The sequence below is a fragment of the Lissotriton helveticus genome, chromosome 10 (assembly GCF_964261635.1).
Source record: "Lissotriton helveticus chromosome 10, aLisHel1.1, whole genome shotgun sequence".
Classification (NCBI taxonomy): domain Eukaryota; kingdom Metazoa; phylum Chordata; class Amphibia; order Caudata; family Salamandridae; genus Lissotriton; species Lissotriton helveticus.
In genome coordinates, this window is record NC_136071.1 from 1,213,357,057 (window position 1) to 1,213,384,187 (window position 27,131).

Here is a 27,131-nt window from a genome sequence, read left to right on the forward strand (position 1 = left end):
TATGTAAGGTGTGTGTGTGGGTGTGACTGTGTGGGGTGTTTGAGTGTAAGTGGGAGTGTGGGTGTGTGAGGTGTTTGTGGGGTGTGTGTGGGAGGTATATGTGTAGGATGTGTATGTATGTGTGAGATGTGTAGATGTGTCTGTGAGTTGTCTCTGTGAGTGTTGGGGGGGAGATCTGTGTGTGGGATGTGTGGGGTGTGTCTGTGAGATATTTGTGTGTATGTGCATGTGTGTGTGTGTGTGGTGGAAGGGGGTGAGGTGTGTGTTTGAGTGTGGGTGTGTGGGATGTGGGTGTAGGTGTGGATATGTAAGATGTCGATGTGGGGGTGTGGGGTGTTTGACTGTGGGTGGAAGTGTGCATGTGTGAAGTGTGTGTGGGGAGTGTGTGGGTGTGTGGGTGTTGGGTTGTGTGCATGTAGGTGTGTGTGGGACACACTTGTAGGTACCTAAAAAAAACACAGAACCCAAAAGCTCTTTTCAGTGCTACCCTACCTGTAATTACTCAAAATGATTATTTTACACTAATATTTTCACTATTTTTCACCTAAGTACGCTCCCTGGTACGCTCCCCGGTGCGCGTACCGGGCGCTCCCCCGCGAAAATCGAAAAAATAAATAAAATTCTTTTGTCCCACCGGACCCTTTTATGGCCCCCACATCAAACCTAGGGGGTCAGGGGGGTATACCCTGCCCCTTTTTGCTCATTTCCCCCTTTGATTTTTGCCACCTCTTCTATCTCAATCCTACCGAGACACAAGATGGCGGCCGCTGCTGACTGTTTCGAATGTTTACAGACACCCGAGAACCAATCAGCTTGTCGTGCGCAAGTCGCGTGGCGTGCCCGGAGCGCTCCCCGGTACGTGCTCCGGGGCGCGCTTACAGATATATACATTTTTTTAAACATAAATTACTCAAAATCCACTGGAGCACATATCTTGAGACATAGCAAAGGCACATCGGGCTACCAGTCCCTACAATTTTGCCAAGTTTGGTGAAAATCCATTCAGCCGTTCGAGCTAAAACTGCAACAGACCGCCCTATGGAAATTACCATGGGGAAAACACGTTTTGGGACCCCCCTTTTATCTCAGCCCCCGCTTGACAAATCCCCCCCAAACTTTCAGGGAAGAAGCGGAGAGCCGCGAGGCAAAGTTGCTGAAAAATTCAGCCTGACTGCTCAACCGGCGCCAAAGTTATTCCAAATAGAATGTTGCGATTTCCCTATGGAAATCGATCCTAACTATATATACCTACTGGCGTCCGCCAGTAGGTAATATATATATATATAATTGTGTAACAGGTGCGCACACCGCTTCCGTTAAAGCCCCTGAAGAGAAGCAGATGGAGCATCGAAACGCGTCGGGCAGATCCATTACGGAGCGGCGTCTACGAGCGGATCCCCGTCCTCACCTACACATAAATTAAGCTGCTGCTCGCGTGCTACTCATAAGGTGGACAACCTTGGAGCGTGAATCTATATGCGGCAGTCCAGCCGCAGAGTATGCACCACCCTGTTAACGTGGGGGTCACGGCAGTGAAGTAGCAGCCGTACATGGGATCGAGGACGGGCCCACTCGTGGAGTCCATACAGGACTTGATTGTGTGCTTTCCGCACTACACTTCCCAGAAGTCTCATTGGAGCCTCCCATTGGCGGGTGAGTTATAAGAAATCGGATAAGTGTAACGGGTGCGCACACCGCTTCCGTTAAAGCCCCTGAAGAGAAGCAGATGGAGCTTCGAAACGCGTCAGGCAGATCCATTACGGAGCGGCGTCTACGAGCGGATCCCCGTCCTCACCTACACATAAATAAAGCTGCTGCTCGCGTGCTACTCATAAGGTGGACAACCTTGGAGCGTGAATCTATATGCGGCAGTCCAGCCGCAGAGTATACACCACCCCGTTAACGTGGGGGTCACGGCAGTGAAGTAGCAGCCGTACATGGGATCGAGGACGGGCCCACTCGTGGAGTCCATACAGGACTTGATTGTGTGCTTTCCGCACTACACTTCCCAGAAGTCTCATTGGAGCCTCCCATTGGCGGGTGAGTTATATGAAATCGGAGAAGTGTAACGGGTGCGCACACCGCTTCCGTTAAAGCCCCTGAAGAGAAGCAGATGGAGCTTCGAAACGCGTCGGGCAGATCCATTACGGAGCGGCGTCTACGAGCGGATCCCCGTCCTCACCTACACATAAATAAAGCTGCTGCTCGCGTGCTACTCATAAGGTGGACAACCTTGGAGCGTGAATCTATATGCGGCAGTCCAGCCGCTGAGTATGCACCACCCCGTTAACGTGGGGGTCACGGCAGTGAAGTAGCAGCCGTACATGGGATCGAGGACGGGCCCACTCGTGGAGTCCATACAGGACTTGATTGTGTGCTTTCCGCACTACACTTCCCAGAAGTCTCATTGGAGCCTCCCATTGGCGGGTGAGTTATATGAAATCGGAGAAGTGTAACGGGTGCGCACACCGCTTCCGTTAAAGCCCCTGAAGAGAAGCAGATGGAGCTTCGAAACGCGTCGGGCAGATCCATTACGGAGCGGCGTCTACGAGCGGATCCCCGTCCTCACCTACACATAAATAAAGCTGCTGCTCGCGTGCTACTCATAAGGTGGACAACCTTGGAGCGTGAATCTATATGCGGCAGTCCAGCCGCAGAGTATGCACCACCCCGTTAACGTGGGGGTCACGGCAGTGAAGTAGCAGCCGTACATGGGATCGAGGACGGGCCCACTCGTGGAGTCCATACAGGACTTGATTGTGTGCTTTCCGCACTACACTTCCCAGAAGTCTCATTGGAGCCTCCCATTGGCGGGTGAGTTATATGAAATCGGAGAAGTGTAACGGGTGCGCACACCGCTTCCGTTAAAGCCCCTGAAGAGAAGCAGATGGAGCTTCGAAACGCGTCGGGCAGATCCATTACGGAGCGGCGTCTACGAGCGGATCCCCGTCCTCACCTACACATAAATAAAGCTGCTGCTCGCGTGCTACTCATAAGGTGGACAACCTTGGAGCGTGAATCTATATGCGGCAGTCCAGCCGCAGAGTATGCACCACCCCGTTAACGTGGGGGTCACGGCAGTGAAGTAGCAGCCGTACATGGGATCGAGGACGGGCCCACTCGTGGAGTCCATACAGGACTTGATTGTGTGCTTTCCGCACTACACTTCCCAGAAGTCTCATTGGAGCCTCCCATTGGCGGGTGAGTTATATGAAATCGGAGAAGTGTAACGGGTGCGCACACCGCTTCCGTTAAAGCCCCTGAAGAGAAGCAGATGGAGCTTCGAAACGCGTCGGGCAGATCCATTACGGAGCGGCGTCTACGAGCGGATCCCCGTCCTCACCTACACATAAATAAAGCTGCTGCTCGCGTGCTACTCATAAGGTGGACAACCTTGGAGCGTGAATCTATATGCGGCAGTCCAGCTGCAGAGTATGCACCACCCCGTTAACGTGGGGGTCACGGCAGTGAAGTAGCAGCCGTACATGGGATCGAGGACGGGCCCACTCGTGGAGTCCATACAGGACTTGATTGTGTGCTTTCCGCACTACACTTCCCAGAAGTCTCATTGGAGCCTCCCATTGGCGGGTGAGTTATATGAAATCGGAGAAGTGTAACGGGTGCGCACACCGCTTCCGTTAAAGCCCCTGAAGAGAAGCAGATGGAGCTTCGAAACGCGCCGGGCAGATCCATTACGGAGCGGCGTCTACGAGCGGATCCCCGTCCTCACCTACACATAAATAAAGCTGCTGCTCGCGTGCTACTCATAAGGTGGACAACCTTGGAGCATGAATCTATATGCGGCAGTCCAGCCGCAGAATATGCACCACCCCGTTAACGTGGGGGTCACGGCAGTGAAGTAGCAGCCGTACATGGGATCGAGGACGGGCCCACTCGTGGAGTCCATACAGGACTTGATTGTGTGCTTTCATCACTACACTTCCCAGAAGTCTCATTGAAGCCTCCCATTGGCGGGTGAGTTATATGAAATCGGAGAAGTGTAACGGGTGCGCACACCGCTTCCGTTAAAGCCCCTGAAGAGAAGCAGATGGAGCTTCGAAATGCGTCGGGCAGATCCATTACGGAGCGGCGTCTACGAGCGGATCCCCGTCCTCACCTACACATAAATAAAGCTGCTGCTCGCGTGCTACTCATAAGGTGGACAACCTTGGAGCGTGAATCTATATGCGGCAGTCCAGCCGCAGAGTATGCACCACCCCGTTAACGTGGGGGTCACGGCAGTGAAGTAGCAGCCGTACATGGGATCGAGGACGGGCCCACTCGTGGAGTCCATACAGGACTTGATTGTGTGCTTTCCGCACTACACTTCCCAGAAGTCTCATTGGAGCCTCCCATTGGCGGGTGAGTTATATGAAATCAGAGAAGTGTAACGGGTGCACACACCGCTTCCGTTAAAGCCCCTGAAGAGAAGCAGATGGAGCTTCGAAACGCGTTGGGCAGATCCATTACGGAGCGGCGTCTACGAGCGGATCCCCGTCCTCACCTACACATAAATAAAGCTGCTGCTAGCGTGCTACTCATAAGGTGGACAACCTTGGAGCGTGAATCTATATGCGGCAGTCCAACCGCAGAGTATGCACCACCCCGTTATCGTGGGGGTCACGGCAGTGAAGTAGCAGCCGTACATGGGATCGAGGACGGGCCCACTCGTGGAGTCCATACAGGACTTGATTGTGTGCTTTCCGCACTACACTTCCCAGAAGTCTCATTGGAGCCTCCCATTGGCGGGTGAGTTATATGAAATCGGAGAAGTGTAACGGGTGCGCACACCGCTTCCGTTAAAGCCCCTGAAGAGAAGCAGATGGAGCTTCGAAACGCGTCGGGCAGATCCATTACGGAGCGGCGTCTACGAGCGGATCCCTGTCCTCACCTACACATAAATAAAGCTGCTGCTCGCGTGCTACTCATAAGGTGGACAACCTTGGAGCGTGAATCTATATGCGGCAGTCCAGCCGCAGAGTATGCACCACCCCGTTAACGTGGGGGTCACGGCAGTGAAGTAGCAGCCGTACATGGGATCGAGGACGGGCCCACTCGTGGAGTCCATACAGGACTTGATTGTGTGCTTTCCGCACTACACTTCCCAGAAGTCTCATTGGAGCCTCCCATTGGCGGGTGAGTTATATGAAATCGGAGAAGTGTAACGGGTGCGCACACCGCTTCCGTTAAAGCCCCTGAAGAGAAGCAGATGGAGCTTCGAAACGCGTCGGGCAGATCCATTACGGAGCGGCGTCTACGAGCGGATCCCCGTCCTCACCTACACATAAATAAAGCTGCTGCTCGCGTGCTACTCATAAGGTGGACAACCTTGGAGCGTGAATCTATATGCGGCAGTCCAGCTGCAGAATATGCACCACCCCGTTAACGTGGGGGTCACGGCAGTGAAGTAGCAGCCGTACATGGGATCGAGGACGGGCCCACTCGTGGAGTCCATACAGGACTTGATTGTGTGCTTTCATCACTACACTTCCCAGAAGTCTCATTGGAGCCTCCCATTGGCGGGTGAGTTATATGAAATCGGAGAAGTGTAACGGGTGCGCACACCGCTTCCGTTAAAGCCCCTGAAGAGAAGCAGATGGAGCTTCGAAATGCGTCGGGCAGATCCATTACGGAGCGGCGTCTACGAGCGGATCCCCGTCCTCACCTACACATAAATAAAGCTGCTGCTCGCGTGCTACTCATAAGGTGGACAACCTTGGAGCGTGAATCTATATGCGGCAGTCCAGCCGCAGAGTATGCACCACCCCGTTAACGTGGGGGTCACGGCAGTGAAGTAGCAGCCGTACATGGGATCGAGGACGGGCCCACTCGTGGAGTCCATACAGGACTTGATTGTGTGCTTTCCGCACTACACTTCCCAGAAGTCTCATTGGAGCCTCCCATTGGCGGGTGAGTTATATGAAATCAGAGAAGTGTAATGGGTGCACACACCGCTTCCGTTAAAGCCCCTGAAGAGAAGCAGATGGAGCTTCGAAACGCGTTGGGCAGATCCATTACGGAGCGGCGTCTACGAGCGGATCCCCGTCCTCACCTACACATAAATAAAGCTGCTGCTAGCGTGCTACTCATAAGGTGGACAACCTTGGAGCGTGAATCTATATGCGGCAGTCCAGCCGCAGAGTATGCACCACCCCGTTATCGTAGGGGTCACGGCAGTGAAGTAGCAGCCGTACATGGGATCGAGGACGGGCCCACTCGTGGAGTCCATACAGGACTTGATTGTGTGCTTTCCGCACTACACTTCCCAGAAGTCTCATTGGAGCCTCCCATTGGCGGGTGAGTTATATGAAATCGGAGAAGTGTAACGGGTGCGCACACCGCTTCCGTTAAAGCTCCTGAAGAGAAGCAGATGGAGCTTCGAAACGCGTCGGGCAGATCCATTACGGAGCGGCGTCTACGAGCGGATCCCCGTCCTCACCTACACATAAATAAAGCTGCTGCTCGCGTGCTACTCATAAGGTGGACAACCTTGGAGCGTGAATCTATATGCGGCAGTCCAGCCGCAGAGTATGCACCACCCCGTTAACGTGGGGGTCACGGCAGTGAAGTAGCAGCCGTACATGGGATCGAGGACGGGCCCACTCGTGGAGTCCATACAGGACTTGATTGTGTGCTTTCCGCACTACACTTCCCAGAAGTCTCATTGGAGCCTCCCATTGGCGGGTGAGTTATATGAAATCGGAGAAGTGTAACGGGTGCGCACACCGCTTCCGTTAAAGCCCCTGAAGAGAAGCAGATGGAGCTTCGAAACGCGTCGGGCAGATCCATTACGGAGCGGCATCTACGAGCGGATCCCCGTCCTCACCTACACATAAATAAAGCTGCTGCTCGCATGCTACTCATAAGGTGGACAACCTTGGACCGTGAATCTATATGCGGCAGTCCAGCCGCAGAGTATGCACCACCCCGTTAACGTGGGGGTCACGGCAGTGAAGTAGCAGCCGTACATGAGATTGAGGACGGGCCCACTCGTGGAGTCGATACAGGACTTGATTGTGTGCTTTCCGCACTACACTTCCCAGAAGTCTCATTGGAGCCTCCCATTGGCGCGTGAGTTATATGAAATCGGAGAAGTGTAACGGGTGCGCACACTGCTTCCGTTAAAGCCCCTGAAGAGAAGCAGATGGAGCTTCGAAACGCGTCGGGCAGATCCATTACGGAGCGGCGTCTACGAGCGGATCCCCGTCCTCACCTACACATAAATAAAGCTGCTGCTCGCGTGCTACTCATAAGGTGGACAACCTTGGAGCGTGAATATATATATATATATATATATATATATATATATAATTATATTTGTAAGAATGTTTTGAAGATTTTATCATTAAGAATATTAATAATTTTTTTAAATTATTAAGTCATTATATTTGTTAAAAAATAAAAAAAAATACATTACTATTATTAATTTTACATTTTAAGCTTTTTTACATTATTTTAACTATGTTTTTTTAATTGTGTTTATTATTTAATTACTTTTATATTAGTTTTAATATATTTAAAAATACGATATTTTAGTTACCTATATTTTTAACAACGATATTTTGTACTCAATATTTTGGTACTTACCTGTTTGTAGATAGGTATTCAATATTATGTCCCTCGATATTTTTGATTCTATATTCTGGACACTCGATAGGACACTCGATATTGTGTCCCTCGATATTCAGTCACTGATCCCCCCTGGGCAGCAATAATGAACCACCGCATCACCTGCCCGGAGCAAGGAACTGACACATCATCTTCCTTGAGTGTAAGAAATGGACGCATCACCTTCCCTGTGACCCTTTTTGTTTGTGTGCGTGAAGCATCCAAGTTACTTTGAGTAAAAAGTGTTGCATCTGCAATTTGCTTTGAACTGAAATATTTCTACCATTTGAAAGTCATGTTTTCCATACGGTAATGTGGATTTTTTACGTTTTGGTCTTGTTTGGTTTAGATAAAGATTACTAATTTTTCGAAACTGTGGTGTCCATTTGTAGTGTTTTCACTGTATTACGTTATGTGTTCACCAAATGTTTTACACACTGCCTCTGAGATAAGCCTGTCTGCTCGTGCCAAGCTACCAAGGGGGTGAGCAGGGGTTATTTTAGAAGTGTAGCCCCTTACCCTGACCAGACGCAAGGATCCCTATTTGGTCAAAGGGACCTACCACTGCAAACTAGAGATGTCTATTTCTAACATTGGTGGTGTGGTGCAAGGACCCGGCCTTGCATTTTTCTATCAAAATACAGTAAGTGGTATACGCTACTAGTAGAGTGCACACCATTACACAACCACGTACTATTTTTCCCTGTTTCCATTTGGAGTTTAGTTGATGAAACTCTGGTTAATTGTTGCACCTGTGGGACCTTGTCAAAATGGAAGTCAACTTTTGGCACCTGCACATCTACAAGATAAGGGAACTAAAAGTATTTTGTAAGGAGAGGGGGCTAACTGTGAGGAGGCGATCCACAAGGCAGGATTTTGAGGCAGCCCTGCATAGCTATGAGGTGCTACACTGAGAAGCAACACTAGCAGATGACTCTGAGGAGGAATCTGAGGGGAGGATCTCCAGCCAGAATACTAAGAGGGCAGTGGCCCTGAGGAGGAAACATTTTGGGAAAGATTGGCTCGTGAAGTGAGGAATCTGATTTGTGCTTGTTACCAAAGGCTGAGGCAGCTGGACCGGGAGTGCGAGGAGCCATATTACTCAATCAATCATTCAGGGATTTATAAAGCACGCTGCTCACCCATGAGGGTCTCAAGGTGCTGGGGAGAAGGGGGCAGCTCTGGTTCAGTCGAAGGGCCAGATCTTGAGGTTCCTCCTGAAGGAGTGCAGGGTGGGGGAGCATCTGATGTTGACTGGGAGCTTGTTCCAGGTTTTGGCTGTGATGTAGGAGAAGGCTCTTCCGCCTGCTCTGGTTCTGCAGATGTGGGGGCCCGCCACCACCGCCGCCCCCGCCCCTTTTTTCCTTCTGTTCCCTCCCCGCTCCCGCCTCCCAGCTGCTCCGCCCACCCGCGCACTTGGCCTTAAATGGCGACCGTGCGACACAGGTGAGTGTGACCCACTTGTGGGACACCCCCGCGCCGCACGGCCACCAGCTGCTGCGTGTGCCCCTTTGCTGTGCCCTCTGCCTCGCTGCCTGCCTCGCTGCCGGCTGACCCCGCTGTCGTTGCTCTGTTCTGTTTTGAAAATCATTTGTGCTTGTTTTTCCTTCGTTGTTTTTGCCCGTGTTAAGTGTTTTCTTGACCATCATTTGTGCCTGTATTTCGTAGTCTTTGACCGTGTTAAGCGTGTTTTGTTTGCCACTTGTGCTTGTTTCCTCCGTAGTCTCTGCCCGTTCTCCTTCGTGTTTCCCGCCTTCCTCGCCGCCCCCGCCCCTTTTTTCCTTCTGTTCCCTCCCCGCTCCCGCCTCCCAGCTGCTCCACCCACCCGCGCACTTCGCCTTAAATGGCGACCGTGCGAACGCGCAGCGTTGACGCGCAGCGGGCGCGCCGATTGTGGGCCGAAGGCGCGCCAAAGGTAAGCCTGTCTGCGCCCGTCCGCGACCGGATCGCGACCAGCGCCAGGACCCCTGGCCCCCACCGACGGAAGCCGACCCAACGAACCTACAACGCCGCCGATCTCATCGCACTCAACACCGGCCGCATCCCAGGATGTCATCAAGCCGCCCCGAAGCACACCCACGGACCCTTCAGCTGCCACGCCTGCAAGTTCACCTGCATCCGGACTCATCCTGCACCAGCACTCACCAAGCCGAACATCAGCAGCAACCACCTCAAGTGCATCCTGCTCAACACCCGCTCCGTCCACAGACACGCCGTAGAACTCTGGAACCTCCTCGACACCACCGCCCCTGACGTTGCCTTCCTCACCGAGACCTGGATGAACGCCTCCTCAGCCCTAGACATCGCCATCCCGGAGGGCTACAAGATCATCCGGAGGGACCGCACCGCCAACCTGACGGGAGGAGGCATTGCCATCATCCACAGAGACACCATCCGCATCACGACCAACACCGACGACACCCTAACCACCGCTGAACACCTGCACTTCCAGATCCACACCAACCCGAAGACCACCCTCAGAGGCACCCTGATCTACCGACCCCCGGGTCCACGCACACGATTCAGCGAGGACATCGCCGACTTCGTCAGCCCGCATGCCCTCCCCTCCGCCGACTACATCCTCCTGGGGGACCTCAACTTCCACCTGGAGAACAACAGCGACCGCAACACCATCAGCCTGCTCGACAACCTCGCCAACCTCGGACTCAAGCAACTGGTAACCACCCCCACCCACCTTGCCGGACACACACTCGACGCCGTCTTCTCATCCAGCAAAGACGTCACCTTCAGCCACGCAACAGGACTCCACTGGACGGACCACAGCTGCGTCCACTTCAGCTTCAAAAGAACGACGATCCACCACCACCAGCAACAGGTTGCCCGAAGAAGCTGGAACAAGATCACAGCCGACCAGCTCACCGCCTCCCTGAGCCAGCAACCCCCCGCCAGCTCAGCGAACCCCAGCCAGGCCGCCGACAACCTCACGAAGTGGATCAACAACAGCGCGCACGAACTCGCCCCTCTGAGAACCCCGCCCAGCAGACCCGGCAGCAGAAAAACACCATGGTTCACCGACGAACTCAAGAGCTCCAAGAAGAACTGTCGAGTCCTCGAGAAAGTCTGGAGAAGGGAACCAACCACGGACAACATGACCACCCTCAAGCTCGCCACCCGGAAACACCACCAACTGATCCGGGCCACCAAGAAAAATACATACAAGGACCGGCTGGACAACAACGCACACAACTGCAAGGAACTCTTCAACATCGTGAAAGAGCTATCCAACCCCAACGCCGGAAACAATGACATCACCCCGTCGCAAGACCTCTGCAACTCCCTCGCGTCCTACTTCCACAACAAGATCACGGACATACACAACAGCTTCAGCAACCAACCAACGCAAGCCACAACCGCAACAACGCCACCCACCACCACCCTCCGCACCTGGACTCCGATCAGCACCGAAGACACCATCCGCACAATGAACTCCATCCATTCCGGATCTCCGACTGACCCCTGCCCTCACCACGTCTTCAACAAGGCCGACGCTGTCATCGCACCCCACCTGCGGGACATCATCAACACCTCCTTCGACACCGCCACCTTCCCTGAGAGCTGGAAGCACGCCGAACTCAGCGCTCTTCTCAAGAAACCCACAGCAGACCCCACCGACCTCAAGAACTACCGTCCCATCTCGCTCCTCCCGTTCCCGGCCAAAGTCATCGAGAAGACCGTCAACAAACAGCTGGCCGCCTTCCTCGAGATGAATGGATCCCTCGACCCCTCACAGTCTGGCTTCCGAGCGAACCACAGCACCGAGACCGCCCTCATCGCTGCCACCGATGACATACGAACTCTGATGGACAACGGAGAAACAGCGGCCCTCATCCTCCTGGACCTCTCCGCGGCTTTCGACACTGTCTGCCACCGCACCCTAGTACAGCGCCTCGGCAACATCGGAATCCAGGACAAGGCACTGGAATGGATCACCTCCTTCCTCGACGGAAGAACACAGAGAGTCCGCCTACCACCGTACAAGTCAGAGGCCACCAAAGTCATCTGCGGCGTCCCTCAAGGATCCTCACTGAGCCCCACCCTCTTCAACGTCTACATGAGCCCCCTCGCGGCCATCGCACGCCAACACAACCTCAACATAATCTCCTATGCCGACGACACCCAGCTGATCCTCTCCCTGACCAACGACCCCGCCACCGCCAGAGCCAACCTGCACGAAGGGATGAGAGATGTAGCCGAATGGATGACGACCAGCCGCCTGAAACTGAACTCGGACAAGACGGAGGTCCTCATCCTGGGCTCCTCGCCCTCCGCCTGGGACGACTCCTGGTGGCCCCCCGCCCTGGGCAACGCACCTAAACCGACGGACCACGCACGCAACCTGGGCTTCATCCTGGACTCCTCCCTCTCCATGACCAGACAAGTAAACGCCGTCTCCTCGTCTTGCTTCAACATCCTGCGCATGCTACGTAAGATCTTCCTGTGGATCCCCACCGAGACGAGGAAGACGGTCACCCAGGCCCTCGTCACCAGCCGACTGGACTACGGCAACGCCCTCTACGCCGGAACCACCGCCAAGCTCCAGAAGAGACTCCAGCGGATCCAGAACGCCTCGGCCAGACTCATCCTCGACATCCCCCGACGCAGCCACATCTCCGGACACCTGAGAGATCTGCATTGGCTCCCGGTAAACAAGAGAATCACCTTCCGTCTCCTCACCCACGCTCACAAAGCCCTACACGACCAAGGCCTGAGCTACCTCAACAACCGGATCAACTTCTACACTCCCAAGCGCCTCCTCAGATCAACCAGCCACGCCCTCGCCGCCGTCCCCCGCATCCGAAGAGCGACAACAGGAGGAAGGTCCTCCTACCTGGCCGCCAAGACCTGGAACTCACTCCCAACCGACCTGCGCCTGACCCAAGACCACCTCTCCTTCAGGAAGAAGCTCAAGACCTGGCTGTTCGAGCAGTAACGGCACCCCCCCCCAACCCAGCGCCTTGAGACCCTACGGGTGAGTAGTGCGCTCTATAAATGACCTGATTGATTGATTGATTGGGGGGTCTCTGCGAGGGTGAGGTCGGCAGAGCAGATGTTCCTCTTGGGCACGTAGAACGAGACGCTCTCATTGATGTATTTGGGTCCGATATTTTGGAGGGATTTGTGGGCCTGGGTGAGCAGTTTGAAGGTTACTCTCTTCTTGATGGGGAGCCAGTGGACGTCTCGTAGGTGTTGGGTCATGTGTATGTGTCGTGGGGTTCCAAGGACAAGTCTCACTGCGGTGTTCTGGATGGTTTGAGCCTGCATAGGAGAGTTCTGTTCATTCCAGTGAAGAGGTTGTTGCCATAGTCCTGTCTACTTGTTATGAGCGCGCGGGTGACGTTTTTTCTGCATTTGGGGGGTATCTATTTGACGGTCTTGCGGATGATCTGAAGGCAGTTGAAGCTGGCGGAGGCGATGGAGTTGATCTGGCGTGTCATGTGAGGGAGGAGTCAAGGATGATGCTAATGTTCCATTTGTGGTCTGTAGGCGTGGTCGGACTCCCGAGGGCAGAGCACAACCAGGAGTTGTCCCAGGTGGAGGGGGAGGGTCCGAGTTGAGCTTCAGGCAGCTGTTTGTTATCCATAGAGCGAGCCTTTGCTGAAAAAGAAATGTGTGTAGCTCAGAAAGTAGGCTTTGCTGGGCTGGAGGTGGAGTCCAGCTCAGATGGTGGCAGCAGAAAGGTATTATCTAGTGCTTAGGGAGCAGCACGCACACCTAGGGATGTGGTACCTGACTTGAAGGAGGGGCTTGACATACACCGCGGGTTTCAGGTTGATGATGTAGCTCCAGTGGTACGTAGTGTCACTGAAGTGGATTGGAGAACTGGCACAGGGATCACACTCCTAGTGGTGGGAGGGACAGTCTACTGACTCTAGTTGAGAGTTGCAGGGAGAGGGGTTCCCCTTGCTAGATGTCCTGGTCTGTGAGTGTGGAGACCACCTAGAAGAGTATAGGTTGAGTGAACAGAGACAATCAGACTCTGTCTTGCCAATCTCAGGAGGGTTATGTGGGATACTTGTGGGAGGTATTGGATGTTGAGGCAAAGGGTAACTTGGTTAACACCTCTGTGGGGCTGTGTGATTCAATTGGTGGAGAGCATATATTAAGTCCCTGTTTTCCCGTGCCATGCCAATTCCTGGTGGAGCATGAGTTCTCTGACCCTAGGGAGCTCACACTGGAGGCATACCTTTTGGTGGAGTCTGTAGGGTATCAAGAGGCATCTGGGGTGATCCTGAAGAAGTGGGCTCAGGTTTGCCCCAACCGAGAGAAGTAGGGGAGGGTCGAGATGGCCCAGGTAGGTCCCAGAGTAGTGGGAGGGGTGTTGGGTTCCATGTGTTGCCTCAGAGGAGAAGGAGTTGGAGTGGGCTGTGTCCTGAGGTGCCCAACACCCAGTCTCAAGGCGTGGTTGGTTCCATGAGGGAACATCAGGAGGGGTGTCTAGTCTGTACTGGGAGGCCATTCCCTGAGGGGATCCAAAGGTGTCAGTTGAGCTATGGGATACTGCTGTAACTAGCATTCTACCAGCTCTGTTGACTGGCAGCCCCTCCACATTTGGGGGGTATGTGAGTTTAGAGAGAGGGGTGAGGGGGGATACAGTCCCAAGTGGAAAGAACAGTGGGTCAGGGGTTGCCAGGTCTGATGTCAGAGCTCCCCAGGACTAACCCTGTTGAGGCCACTTCAGGTCTGGGGAGTCTTCATGCTCTGTCAGGTGGACAAGAGGCGGACCTTTACACAGAGGAGTGTGTTTCTCCTAGGGGGTGTTGGTGTTCTCCCCCAGAAGCCCTGGGTTGCCAGACACAGGTCCAGCCTAAGGGTACAAACCCTGGGTTGGAGGGCCAGTTTCAGGGAGTCCCCCCTGACTTGAAGGAAGGGGAGACAGCTAACACTACCCCTACTGGGTTGATTTCTCAGGGCACCGGTCTAGGTGGGAGGGTGCAGGGTCCCAGTAAGGAGATCGGGTAGAGAGCAGCCTCACCCCTGACCTCTGCCCAGTATAAGGGTACAAACCCTAGGCTGGGATCCCAGTTGCAGGATAGAACCCCTGAACTGGTGGGCAGATTAGGTAGGACACCTGCCACAGGTACCCTGGCAATTCTGGAAGGGGGTTCCGCTCCAGGGGTCTGGTCAAAGGTGCCTATCTCTGCCAACTAGAGACCCCCTTTCTAACAGATTCCAACCTATGGCCTCAAACTGGTGGTCACAAGAAGTTGGTATTGCTCCAAACACTAAGATGATTGTAAAACATCTCAGAGTGTTCCTAGACAAATCACTGTCTATGGAAGCTTAGGTTTGCAAAACCTCAGGACTTTGTTTTTAAATGTTATATTTGTGATGAAGTGCCATCCCGCCTCTTCATTTGTCAATAAGGAAGACCGTGGTCCAAGCCTTAGTGGCGAGTCACTTGGATTATGGCAATGCTTTACTCACTTCTATCAATGAGTCCAAGTTGACAAAACTACAGGTGATGCAAAACACAGCATCTCTCCTTATATGCAAAGCTCCTGCAAAGTCCTTATCTGCTTCCCTTTTATGGTCTTTACATTGACTGCCAGTTTGTGAGAAGATTGTCTTTAAGATCTGTTGTATGACTCATGAAGCCCTAATAGGGAAGGGCCCACAATGCTAATCCTCGAGGCACACTCGGTAAAGTCCTAAAAAAGGCTCTTTGCTCCCATGGAAAAAGGCTGCGTGTAATCCCTTGGATTAAAAAGTCTCTTATAGGGCAGAGCTTTTTCCTCTCTAGCTGCTCTCTACTGGAATGCTCTCACTGTTCATTTATGTTTCTGTATGGATCATTTCAAATGTAGCAAATCACTTAAAACTGAACTGTTTAAGGGATAGTTTTTGTGGTGACAGCGGTATGGTGTCAGGAGGCTCCTTGTGCCGAGATAACCCTTTGGAGGTGATTTGTGTGCAATATAAATTATTGTAACATAATATGTAGAATTTCATAAGGACACCATCAGGTCCAGGGCATTCCCTACTAGGCTGTGTTTAATAGTAAAAACAACCTTGTCTAGACTGACCTTTGTCTCTGAAATGACTTTATCAGTACATTAAATTGTTTGATTGGAGGTCCAGAGTAGTATTTGTTAAACATGTCACCCAAGGATGTGGACAAGCGTGAGTGTTGAGAGAAGAGAGCCTTCAAGTTAAAAATTTAAACTGAACCGAAATGGACACATGCCAGTATTTGGATTGTTGTTCTACATCACAAGCCTGATGTTCTCCTACCCCAAGATAAAATATATTGTTCTCTGATTTTCTGCCTTTTCTTCCTTGTCCAGATGAATATGGCTCCGAGTGTCTGTACCTGACCCAGTCAAGTCAAATTGGCTATGTAACCGGAACAGCTTCCAAAGGCAGAGAAAGTTGATGCAACTGTCTAGCATAGTGCCTGTACGTGGCTGTGCCTTGCTGCAAAAGAAAGCCATCAACAAGCAATTTTCAATCCACCTCATGCATCACCACCTGCGAGACAATCCCCAATCAGGACTCAGTAAGAACCACAGCACCAAAGCACCACTCATGGCAGCCACCGATGACATCCAAACCATCCTGGACTGAGGAAACACAGCTGTCCTTATTCTCCTTGACCTCTCCATTGCTCTGGGCACTGTCTCCCACAACACTCTCATCAGAAGACTCCATAACACTGTCATCCATGGATCCACGCTTACCTGAATCTGCTCCTTCCTCAAAAGAAGAACACAAAGGGCCAGACTGCCTCTTTCACATCAGAAACCAAGCACCTGATCTGTAGACTCCCTCAGGGATCATCCCTCAGCCCTATCCAGTTCAACATCTGCATGACACTGCTCACCAACATCATCCAATCACAAGACATCACCTTCATCCCCCGTGCCGATGACACCCAGCTCATCCTCTCCCTGATGGGCAATACAACTGCCACTAGAACCAACTTCACCAAATGCATGACCATGGTAGCAGACTGGATGCAAACCATCTGTCTTAAGCTCAACTGTAACAAGACAAAGGTTCTGATCTTTGCAACCAGGACCTTTTCATAGGGCTACAACTTTCGCCCATTAGAGCTAGGACCAACATCTACCAACCATGCAGAAAACCTGGGGGTCTTCCTAGAGGACACAATGATGGCACAGGTCAATGCAGAGAGTGCCTCCTGCTTCCACATCCTACATATACTATGAAAGACTTCAAGGTGATGCCCCAGAACAACAGAAGGACAGTTAAGCAACTATACTTTGCTAGCTGGCTTTACTAGCTGTCTAGACTACGACAACGCACTATACATTGGAATTTCCAAATAACTTATTCACAGATTTCAGATCATCCAGAACACTACTATAATACTGAAATGTAACCTCTCACACCGCACCCACATCGCATTTCACCTCAAAGAGCTTCACTGGCTCCTCATGCACAAGCACATCTAATTCCAGCTTCTCATGCACACATACATTTTAAACAATACTGGACCATCTTACTTCAAAAGTCACATACACTTCCACCAGCCTGCCAAACAACTCTGCTTTACTTCACTCTTACTTGCACGCACCCCGCATATCCGTAAAAGCAAAGCAGAAGGTCCCTCATTCTCTTACATCCCACAAAAACATGGAACAACCTCCCTCATCACATCACAGCTTCCTCCTTACTTCTTGAGTTACACAAGAGGATAAGACTTGGCTGTTTGAAGTCCTTCCTTGATTTCCTTAGGAAGTTGTAATCACAGTTCTCTCCACATACACTCAACCCTAGATTTACAGACCTCCACTCACCTATATGGCTTAAACAGAAGATTTCTTCCAAGTAGCCCTCTAGTAAGGCCCGTGCGTAATTGCAGTCCTGGCCTCACGAGGAGCAAAGCCCCACGATGAATCATGATACCCATCGGGTGTTTGAGGGCTCGGACTTCCATGTAGGAAGACCCTCTCCTTAATTGAATTATTTCCACCTACACTTTATATTTGACATTGTTTCTTCCTTTAGGAACACGTACCTACATGTCTGTTCAAGAGCCTCAGTACCTTCATAGGTAATTAGTGCACTATAAAAATGAACATAACATAACATAACATAACATAGCATAACATAGCATAACAAAACCTTATCATAACATATCATAACATGCATCTCTATTCCAAAGCGCAGTAGTGATTGTTTGTGTTTGGTATTTCCACACAGCTAGCCACCCTGTTTTATTTGGACAAAACTGCTGCCTGGCATCCAACCCAGATGCTGAGCTCAACTTTGTGTTTTAATAAGGAATTGCTGATTGGTCCTTGAGGCTTGGGGCCACATTGTCTCAGTCCACTCAGAACTTGTGAGAAGTCAACCAGACTACTGCACCTCAGTATTTAATCTGTAAGACTTCTACCCTGATGTAAAGTGAGTAGTCCCATCAACACCTACTATTCTAGAGAATGCACAGAAAATAAAGCTGCTACTCACAGTCACATAGGGCATAGGATCGTTTCTGGACCTTATCCTCATACCCTCGGAGAGGAATCACCATTCTACATCACCTAAACGTAACCTTCTTAGGAAACAAGAAGAGTATGATTCCGATGCACTCTCAATTTCGAACCCCACAAATCTCCGACTGCAAGAATTTGTTGTTTCCAAAACATTTGAGGATCTGGCTCCTTGGGTGAATCTCTGAAAAAGAACTGAGCAGACCCACCCTGGTCTGGACTCTCCCTGCACTCATCAAATTGTTTGATCTTTGGTATGAAACAAAAAATTGACAGCTAAAGATATAGCCCAGGAATTATTTCTCAAATATTAGCTAAGCATTATAAATCATAGTTGAAGATTAAAATTAAGTAATTTAGTTTATTTGGATGCAGTTAAAAATGGCTGATTGAAAGAGTAATTTACAAAGACTAGAAGTTGGCACATATATGACCATTTCTAGCTGTTGCAAATGGAGATTCGGCCCATTTGCCACCGTTAAAATGGCTTTTGCCATGTACCAACCCTCAGTAACCTATTTCTGACTTGGTAAATAAGGTTTGCTAGTTGCTATTAGGAAGGAGCGTGCCGTGGTTAGCCAGTTGCAAACAGTAAGGGTACCCCTTCCCCCTAGTGAATGGTAGCAAATGTTTCTTCTTAAGAGCAGGCAGTGGTCCCACGGACCACTGCCGACTCTAAAATGAAAAGTACACTGTTTGTTTTTCTTTTTTAAATGCATCCTGTTTTCCTTAAAGGAAAATGGGCTGTATTTAACTATAAAGAATATTGCTTTATTTTTAAAGCAACCACAATCATGGCGGTCGTCTGACCCCCCTAGTGGTCCACCAGTCCTGTGATCACAGGCCATACCCAATAGGTCACAAATTGCAACCTACCTCATGAAAATGAATGAGATAGGTCACTGCAATCCCATTGGGAATTGCTAGATGTGTCTGATACACAGTACTTTTCATTTAGCAACTTGCAAATTGTGTTTTGAGAGTCACAACATGAATTGGTTGTACTTGTGGCCCTTAGTGTATTATTTTGTTAACAACAACCATTGTACGTGGTCAGTAAACTTGATTATATTAGCAGCGTCATCAGCATGTGGTCAATCCTGCACACATGACAACTGGCATTTAGACTGTGGTGGAAAATGTGCTTACCCATGAGGTCAGCAAAGGCTACACTCTCTGCTCCTCTGATAAAGTGCTGCCACTTGCATTTAGAGACCCCGCATTCCTGGTGGGGACCTCTAAGCCTTCAGAGCATCCACTGCAGTGGTGTTTGCTTTGAAGGCAAAAGAACTGGCAAGATACAAACGTTTGTGTTTTATATTATATCATAGTTCATGAGCTAGAGTTTTTTCTTGAAAAACAATAAAGTAAATGGTCCTGGAATTTGAGGAATTTTGTCCTTGAGTGTGGGCATCATTTCACAATTTCCCTGCCATGGGTCGCCAAGCCTGACAGGGCTGGGAAACATTCTGACCTTCATTCTGCCCAATACAGCCCAGGCATTTGCTACTGTAAGCAGGCGGTCAAGTGGAAGACAAGCTATCAGGTTAAAGGTTTCTGCCACTTGAGAATATTTAGGCGCTGTAAAGTCCTGCCTTGCCCCAATGATGACGCTGCAACGTTATGTGGTAAACTTGTTTATTTAACTTAATTTCCCTAAAGAGCGCCGAGCAGCAACAGCTGTCTGCCGGCTTTTCGCGCTTCTCAATGTGCGCTGCGCGCGCACCCTCCTCACGGCCGCACGTCACGTCTGTACGTGACGTGCGTAAGCTAGACTGCGCCACTACATATCTCCCCTTTTTTCCCAACCAAACATTTAACTCACTGTCCATCGCTCATGTCAAAGTCTCGGAATCTTGCAGGCTTATTCACCATCCTACCACTCCGTGTGAGTCTCGGGGGGACAGGCGGGACCGCTCCTTCTTGCGACTCTTCGCTTATTCCTCCACCTTCAGGCGCGGTCGCGCCTCCCTCTCGCCTGCTCATTTCCGCCTCACCAACTGATCCCTGATCACCATAGTCCATTGTCTCTCTCCACTGTTCTCCTCTGCTCACCTCCAACTCTCCATCTTATTGTTCTTGTTCCTGAGACCCTGCTTCTACCCCTTCTGGGTCTCCTCCATCACAGTTCCATCTTTGCCCTCCGTTGCATCTGGCCATACGATCCTGTGACCACACGTTACCGTCACTCAGTAGAGCCGCCCTACCCCTCACTTCTTTGACTTGCAGGGGCTTGCTGTATTTACTCTCTCCTTTCCTCCTTAGCGTGGCCAATCTCACTCGTACCCACTCCCCTTTTTCCAGCTCTGTCCCTTTCACATTTCTCCGGGCATTGTAGTGTCTAGAGTAAGTGGCTTGTGCTTTTTCCAGGTTGGCTCGTACAACCGCAGGGGACCATTCGCTTGTTATGACTTTGTCTTTCCACACACGGTTGTCCTGGGTGAATGGTTCGCGGCCTCTCAGTATTTGGAAAGGGCTGTATCCTGTACCTGTGGGGGTGATCCTGTACGCCCACACCATGCGCTCAATCTCCCTTTCCCAGTCCTTGCTGTTGGAGATGGCTGCCTGCACGGAGCCCATCACTACTCTGTTAAAGCGCTCCACCAGTCCATTCCCAGCCGGGTGGTATATGGACGTGTGCTTCGCTAGGATTCCATTCCTTTGCATGAAATTGTTCCATTTCTCTGACCTGAATTGGGGACCATTGTCACTTAGGATGGACTTCGGAATGCCTTCTCTCACGAAGGTGTCCGCCAGGAATTTTATAATGGTCTCTGTATCCATCACCTCGTCTGTCGAGTACCGATCCACCAGGACACACACGTACTTCTGGACTCCATGCACATCCAAGATGGGTCCCAGTATATCCACTGACAACTCCTCCCACGTATTCCTTGGGGGGTCAAATTTGCCCAGGGCGGAGTGGTTTGAGCGTTTTGTCTGCCCCTTGGCACTGTGGACAGTCTCTTACATGTCTCTCAGCTCTTACATCCATACCTGGCCACCAGTAGTTCTGCTTGGCCCTTAGTTTAAGTTTTCCGATTCCCAAGTGCCCCTCGTGGAGCATGTCCAACAGTTTGGGGATGATGTCTGCTGGGGGGATGACTTTCTCCCCTCTGTATACAAATACTCCTTGGTCGTCCATCGACAGCTCTTCTCTGACTTCGAAGTAGGGGTTGAGGCCTCCACGGGTAACTCTTTTATCGGGCCATCCTCCTGTGATGTATGATTTTACTTCCTCCAGGACCGGATCCTTTCCGTAAGCCTGCCTCCATTCCTGGTGTCCGATGGTTTTCTCTTGATCTTCCATGAGTGCCACCATTTCTTCCGCTCCAGCATGGTCTACTCCACTCTGATCCATGGCTGCCGCTCTACTCAGGTAGTCTGCTACTCTGTTTCTGCTGCCAGGGATGTGCTCTACGTCGTACCTAAATTCCAGCAGTTTGAGGGTCATCTTTGAGATCCGCGGTGTGGCACTTGCATGTCCACTGGACGTTAGTACTTTCAGTAAGGGTTTGTGATCTGTCCTTAGCAAGAACCGTGTGCCCCACAAGAACTGTCTGAACCTGGACATGGCCCACACAACCGCCAGCATCTCCTTCTCAATTACACTATACTTCTTCTCGGTCTCACTGAGCGTGCGGGACGCAAAACTGATCGTTTCCATTCTCCCTTGGCCTCGATCTTGCATAAGGACGGCACCCAGCCCCTTGTCGCTGGCATCCGTGGTTAGTACCGTGGCTCCTTGGGGGTCGTATCCTTGGAGCGGAATTGCTCCAGCCACCTCTCTCTTGATGACATCAAATTCACCTTGCGCTTCCTCTGACCAGCAGAATTCCGTGTTGTCTCGTGTCAGCTGCCTCATGTGATGGGCTTTGGAGGCAAAGTGCTGCACGAACTTACTATAATACTCCGCCATTCCAAGGAATGATCGTACTTCTTCCTTGGTGGATGGCGGTGGCGCATCGCAGATGGCTCTCACATTGTCTGTCTTCGGGGTAACGCCTCGCACCCCTATCTCGTGACCCAGGTACGTCACCGACTCCATTCCAATCCGGCACTTGGTCCATTCTGCTGTGAGGCCTTTGCTCTCGAGGATCTTTAGTACTCTGCCCAGTTTGTTGTCGTGATCTGGTCTGTCTCGTCCCATTACCAGGATGTCGTCCTGGAAATACTGGACCCCATCGGTGTCTTTAAACAGCTGGTGCATCAACTTTTGGAACACCGCAGCCGCCGAGGCTAGCCCGAACGGCATCCGGCGGAACTGGTAGCACCCGAATGGAGTGATGAAAGACGTGAGTTTCCGGCTTTCCGGATGCAGGGCTATCTGGTGGTAGGCAGAGGTCAAGTCTATGGTGGAATACCATTTGACTCCCCTGGTTCTGGCCAGCATTTCCTCGATCCGGGGCAAGGGAAATCTCTCCACCACTATGCTCTTGTTCAACTCGCGTAGGTCGACACACAGCCTGATTTTCCCGCTCGGTTTCTTCACGACCACCAGGGGCGCGAGCCACTCCGCGCACGTGATGGGTTCGATGATCCCTTTCCTCTCGAGGTCCTGTAGTTCTTCTTGCACAGCGTCCCTTACCGCCAAGGGAACATTTCTCACTTTGTGGGCGACGGGCACAGCACCGTCCTTCAAGACTATCTTGTGCGCAAATTTCTCCATCCTTCCGACTGTGCCTCCGAAAACCTTGGGGTAGTCCTCCTTCCATTTTTCTAGGTCCGGCCAGACTCCCGGTTCCGTGAGTAGTATCTGTTCTTTTCCTCCTGGGTCCAGCTTGATGCCCAGGTCGCCTTGGTCGAGCCATCCTAAGACCGAGGGTCCTCTCTCAGAGATGTACAATTTGCAGAACGCTGACCGGTCTCTGAACTCAAACTGTAGTGGTCTGAATCCTGCCATGGGAATGCGGTCCCCGTTGTACGTTACAGGGCGGATGTCTAATTGCTCCAATTCTGGACCAAGGTGTGGTGCAAAGCTCTCCTCCCACACCGCCCTTTGGATGATGGTGTAGGGCGAGCCGGTATCCGCCATGACCTTAATCGGTATCCCGCCAATCAGCATCTCCAGCACCGGTTTCATTGTTCTCTTGCCTCCGATGTTCAACACCTGGCCCTCTACGCTTTGTACTTGATCTTCAATGTAAATGACTGTGACCACGTCTTCTTCTGCACCCTCTTCTTGTTCTTCGCTTTCCTGTCCGACGTACTTTACCATGCTCTTCGAGGACTTCCTCCGACACACCTTCTCGTAGTGGCCCACTATGCCGCAGTACAAACATTTGGCGCGGAACGCGGGGCACTTCCTGTCGTGTGCCTCGTGCGACCAGCTCCCGCACCGATAGCACGATTTCTTGGTACTTCCTGCCTGTTTCCCTGGAGGGCCTGGATTACCTTGCCATTTGTTGTGTCCCTTTGCCGCCGAACCCTTGCTCTTGTAGTCCCTGCGGGGCTCCTCCTCGTCTATTCTGTTCACCATTGCGTTAGTGGTTGTCTCTTTCCTCGTTGCGTCCGCGCATCTGCGCGCCAGCTCTGCCCTTTTGACGATTACCATCACTTCCTTTAGGGTGGTGTCTCCGCTGGCCCACAACTTGTCCTGCACCGCCGTGCTCGTGGTATGCATCACCACCTGGTGAACTCTTCCTCCCAGTTATCATATTTGCACGTGGACGCTAGTCTCTTCAAGGCCACAACGTACTCCTCCACCGTCTCTCCCGGCCGTTGTTTCCTTTGCTGGAAATTGAACCTGTCCACTGAGACACACACCGCCGGCCTGTAGTGTTCATTCAGGTCTTCGATGGCATGGGCATACACATCCACGTCGGTGCTTCCTCTTTCTTTCGGGACAAGGCTTTTGTAAATTCTCAGGCCTTCTGGGCCCAGATTTAGCAATAATATGCGTTTCTTCCTTTTGGGATTGAATTGTTCTTCATTCTCATCCTCCAATACTCCTATGAAATTGTTGATGTACTCCCTCCAGTCTTCCCACTTCATAAGCGGTTCTCCTGGTCTTGGTAGAAACTGCACTGGCGCCATCGCGTACCCCGCCTGCGCACTCCTTTTCTCGCTCTTGATCGCAGGATGTGCGTTCGCTTGGCCTCTGGGACTTCCTGGCGTTTTGTCCCGCTCTTCCTTGCTTGTTTGCGGTTGGGGACTGCCTTCGTCCACCCCCTCAACCTTGCCTGGGGGATCCAGCGCGGTCCTCCCTGTCCGGTGGGTCATCACGTGCTCAGGCGCGCTGTCCTAACGTCTCAGGGATGTGGGCTACCCCTTGGGCTGGTAGTCGCCTCCCCTGGGTTGTGCTGAGCTCTGCCACGCTCTTTAGGGTGGTACCTGAGTGTTGCAGCTGATCTCCTTCTGACCTCTGGCTCTGCCTGGCACCAGGTTTTTTTTCCTTCCTTTGCTGTGGTCCAGTGTCTTACAGCTTGCCTTCTGGCTACCGGTGGCAGATGGTGTCCTTGGTGGTCTGGTCCTCTGTGGGGGGGCGGGGGGTCTAGTATCCCACCTTCGTCGCCATTGTAAAGTCCTGCTTTGCCCCAATGATGACGCTGCAACGTTATGTGGTAAACTTGTTTATTTAACTTAATTTCCCTAAAGAGCGCCGAGCAGCGACAGCTGTCTGCTGGCTTTTCGCGCTTCTCGATGTGCGCTGTGCGCGCACCCTCCTCACGGCCGCACGTCACGTCTGTACGTGACGTGCGTAAGCTAGACTGCGCCACTACAGGCGCTACCGGTAGAAAACTCACATTGTTTGACCTCTTTCTATGATCCTCATTTACCATAGATTGACTCACTGCAGCTCAGCAAGAGTTAAATGTTAAAAACAACAATGCATTACAGATTAAATAAACACTCCCTGATAAAGATAAAAATACCAACAGATAACCTTCATACCATCTATGAACTGACCCCTCTTTACTGTTATATATCTTTGTGCAAATACAATGTTTATATGACCACATAAAAAGTGGAATCGAATGATGTTTATTTAATCTGTAATGCATTGTCGTTTTTAACATTTAACTCGGTTTTTCCAACCTGTGTGCATAGACTTACATTAGATCCCCCCCTTGACTACCTGCCCCTTTTGAGGATAGCACCTTCCCATTTTGCACTGATATGACCGAACCGTGAAGACTCCTTAGGCTTCCCTCAAACAGTTACAGTTACTGATTTGGTCAAACCTCCCTTTCCTACCTCGGTTCTTCCTCTAATATCATTTAAAATTCTTATCCCATTATTCCGACTATGGTTCATTATTTTGCTTTCTGAACCCTTTTTATAAACATCATATTCCAGGTATATTGTCACTTCTTTATAGTGCCCATTATCTCATTTCACCACTCTAAGATGGCGACGGCCTTTGCATTTATATCACTTCCGGTCCTTTAAACCGGAACTCCTCTCTCTAACACGATTGCTCATATAGTCGGCCAAGACTCCCCTATACCGACGAGCTACCAGACCCGGATTTGGATAGACTAGGCATTACGCCGTGACTAATGGGTAAGTTACTAATTACCTAGATGCCTATCGACTATCCTAAGATATTCCCGACCGTTTTTTTTCCCGTGCTTATACCCCCGCCCTCCCGCCCCTTTTTTTACCTTGCACAGATTAAACCGTTACATTTCCTGACTACGCTAACAACTGGAACCATAAGATTGTATCAATACTGGTAAGCCCACTTACTAGTTCCATCCGTAATCGCTCCATAACCCACTTCATGTGTTCGAGGGATCTCACTCTTTTGTCTTTTCAGATATTTCTTTTGATAAAAAAATATATTTCACGGTGTAAGTACGCTTTACACTTAGCATGTCCCCTATTTCCCTCGTCACTGGCGGCACTTTTTCAAGTTCATCTTCCAGCACTCTGTGTTTTTAATTTGTTCCTTCCTCACAAGGACTACTAATTAAGTAGTCACAATTCGAATATAAGAATCACTAATAATTCTTTGTTTTTAAAGCGCACGTTGCAAGCTATGCACGATTAGATTATATACTTCATGGGAAGTATAACAAGGACTAAACTTCTCCTTCCTTTCTCACCGGACCATTTCTTGCACAGCATTTACGCTCACATTCTTTAACATATCATCTCATTATACTAATGATTTTTCACTAGGCTTTCTGCTCTTATTATTAGAGTCCATGTCACTGTTTATACAGTTTGAACCAATGAATCTGTTACCTAGTTTCCCCCCTCCCCCCCACCCACCCTTCACTTTCTTTCTCCCCCCTCCTTTCTTTTCTTTTATCCCTTTGCTTCTCTTTTTCCTTTTCTTTCTTTTTTCTTTCTCTTTCTTTTTCTTCCTTTTCTTTCTTTTTCCCTTCTGTTCCTTTTCCCTTTTTTTCTTTCTCGACTTTTCTCACTTCCTCCGTCCTTTTACACTGTTGCGAAACACTTTTTTAACTCTATCACTTAATTACACAGCCCTGAAGAAGCCCCAGGCCTGCTGGCCGTTTAGGGGTGAAACACGTGTTGGCTGTTCACTTGATGTCCAATAAATACGCCTTGCACAAATTAATGTGATTTTATTGGAATTATTCCAAAGAAGGAACATTTAAATCTTCAAGCCCCAGCACAACTCTTCTATTCTCCTTTTGAAAGGCACATTTTTAGTGCTGCCTCAGATTTACAGTTCCTTGTACATCTGGGGCTGTGTCAAAAAGTCATGGGTGTTGCTGGGAACGCCCACAGCAACACCCACTGCATGTCCCTTTGCTGCAGAAAACAGTGTTGGGGAGGGCTAGAGTAGCAAGTCACTGTTAAGCCATGCAAAATGGCTTAGAGCAGCCTTCTAAATATGGGCTTGCGTAGAGCACCACCGGAGCATAAAAAAAAGTGACATTCCAGTGGTGCTAAGGGCTTGTAAATATGTCCCTGAGAGTTAACTGGGGCAACTTAACTGTGATAGATTGTGGTTCACCTGCTAATACAAACTCAAAATGAGGCAACAATTACTTCTCTGTTGATTATTCTTATTCTTGCACATCCATATGGTTCTCATCTTTTTTCCAAGTCTGTTCCCAATTCAGACAG

The 27,131-nt window shown here is 50.7% G+C and overlaps 1 protein-coding gene across 1 annotated transcript in view; it reads right to left on the minus strand.

Moving 5' to 3' along the window:
- LOC144784222 (vomeronasal type-2 receptor 26-like) overlaps positions 1 to 27,131 on the minus strand; it is a 187,247-nt gene that overhangs the window by 139,966 nt on the left and 20,150 nt on the right. The window lies entirely within an intron of this gene.